Source organism: Heterodontus francisci, unplaced genomic scaffold (genome assembly GCF_036365525.1).
Source record: "Heterodontus francisci isolate sHetFra1 unplaced genomic scaffold, sHetFra1.hap1 HAP1_SCAFFOLD_2240, whole genome shotgun sequence".
NCBI lineage: Eukaryota > Metazoa > Chordata > Chondrichthyes > Heterodontiformes > Heterodontidae > Heterodontus > Heterodontus francisci.
This window is the reverse complement of record NW_027142190.1, coordinates 25,001-27,398: the sequence shown is the minus strand read 5'-3', so window position 1 is coordinate 27,398 and position 2,398 is coordinate 25,001.

Here is a 2,398-nt window from a genome sequence, read left to right as displayed (position 1 = left end):
GCGTCCCCCCTCTCTGCCGCGTCCCCCCTCTCTGCCGCGTCCCCCCCTCTCTGCCGCGTCCCCCCTCTCTGCCGCGTCCCCCCTCTCTGCCGCGTCCCCCCTCTCTGCCGCGTCCCCCCTCTCTGCCGCGTCCCCCCTCTCTGCCGCGTCCCCCCTCTCTGCCGCGTCCCCCCTCTCTGCCGCGTCCCCCCTCTCTGCCGCGTCCCCCCTCTCTGCCGCGTCCCCCCTCTCTGCCGCGTCCCCCCTCTCTGCCGCGTCCCCCCTCTCTGCCGCGTCCCCCCTCTCTGCCGCGTCCCCCCTCTCTGCCGCGTCCCCCCTCTCTGCCGCGTCCCCCCTCTCTGCCGCGTCCCCCCTCTCTGCCGCGTCCCCCCTCTCTGCCGCGTCCCCCCTCTCTGCCGCGTCCCCCCTCTCTGCCGCGTCCCCCCTCTCTGCCGCGTCCCCCCTCTCTGCCGCGTCCCCCCTCTCTGCCGCGTCCCCCCTCTCTGCCGCGTCCCCCCTCTCTGCCGCGTCCCCCCTCTCTGCCGCGTCCCCCCTCTCTGCCGCGTCCCCCCTCTCTGCAGCGTCCCCCCTCTCTGCCGCGTCCCCCCTCTCTGCCGCGTCCCCCCTCTCTGCCGCGTCCCCCCTCTCTGCCGCGTCCCCCCTCTCTGCCGCGTCCCCCCTCTCTGCCGCGTCCCCCCTCTCTGCCGCGTCCCCCTCTCTGCCGCGTCCCCCCTCTCTGCCGCGTCCCCCCTCTCTGCCGCGTCCCCCCTCTCTGCCGCGTCCCCCCTCTCTGCCGCGTCCCCCCTCTCTGCCGCGTCCCCCCTCTCTGCCGCGTCCCCCCTCTCTGCCGCGTCCCCCCTCTCTGCCGCGTCCCCCCTCTCTGCCGCGTCCCCCTCTCTGCCGCGTCCCCCCTCTCTGCGCGTCCCCCCTCTCTGCCGCGTCCCCCCTCTCTGCCGCGTCCCCCCTCTCTGCCCGCGTCCCCCCTCTCTGCCGCGTCCCCCCTCTCTGCCGCGTCCCCCCTCTCTGCCGCGTCCCCCCTCTCTGCCCGCGTCCCCCCTCTCTGCCGCGTCCCCCCTCTCTGCCGCGTCCCCCCTCTCTGCCGCGTCCCCCTCTCTGCCGCGTCCCCCTCTCTGCCGCGTCCCCCCTCTCTGCCGCGTCCCCCCCTCTCTGCCGCGTCCCCCCTCTCTGCCGCGTCCCCCCTCTCTGCCGCGTCCCCCCTCTCTGCCGCGTCCCCCCTCTCTGCCGCGTCCCCCCCTCTCTGCCGCGTCCCCCTCTCTGCCGCGTCCCCCCTCTCTGCCGCGTCCCCCCTCTCTGCCGCGTCCCCCCTCTCTGCCGCGTCCCCCCTCTCTGCCGCGTCCCCCCTCTCTGCCGCGTCCCCCCTCTCTGCCGCGTCCCCCCTCTCTGCGCGTCCCCCCTCTCTGCCGCGTCCCCCTCTCTGCCGCGTCCCCCCTCTCTGCCGCGTCCCCCCCTCTCTGCCGCGTCCCCCTCTCTGCCGCGTCCCCCCCTCTCTGCCGCGTCCCCCCTCTCTGCCGCGTCCCCCCTCTCTGCCGCGTCCCCCCTCTCTGCCGCGTCCCCCCTCTCTGCCGCGTCCCCCCTCTCTGCCGCGTCCCCCCTCTCTGCCGCGTCCCCCCTCTCTGCCGCGTCCCCCCTCTCTGCCGCGTCCCCCCTCTCTGCCGCGTCCCCCCTCCTCTGCCGCGTCCCCCCTCTCTGCCGCGTCCCCCTCTCTGCCGCGTCCCCCCTCTCTGCCGCGTCCCCCCTCTCTGCCGCGTCCCCCCTCTCTGCCGCGTCCCCCCTCTCTGCCGCGTCCCCCCTCTCTGCCGCGTCCCCCCTCTCTGCCGCGTCCCCCCTCTCTGCCGCGTCCCCCCTCTCTGCCGCGTCCCCCCTCTCTGCCGCGTCCCCCCTCTCTGCCGCGTCCCCCTCTCTGCCGCGTCCCCCCCTCTCTGCCGCGTCCCCCCTCTCTGCCGCGTCCCCCCTCTCTGCCGCGTCCCCCCCCTCTCTGCCGCGTCCCCCCCCTCTGCCGCGTCCCCCCTCTCTGCCGCGTCCCCCCCTCTGCCGCGTCCCCCCTCTCTGCCGCGTCCCCCCCCTCTGCCGCGTCCCCCCCCTCTGCCGCGTCCCCCCCCTCTGCCGCGTCCCCCCCCTCTGCCGCGTCCCCCCCCTCTGCCGCGTCCCCCCCCTCTGCCGCGGTCCCCCCCCTCTGCCGCGTCCCCCCCCTCTGCCGCGTCCCCCCCCTCTGCCGCGTCCCCCCCCTCTGCCGCGTCCCCCCCCTCTGCCGCGTCCCCCCCCTCTGCCGCGTCCCCCCCCTCTGCCGCGTCCCCCCCCTCTGCCGCGTCCCCCCCCTCTGCCGCGTCCCCCCCCTCTGCCGCGTCCCCCCCCTCTGCCGCGTCCCCCCCTCTGCCGCGTCCCCCCCCTCTGCCGCGTC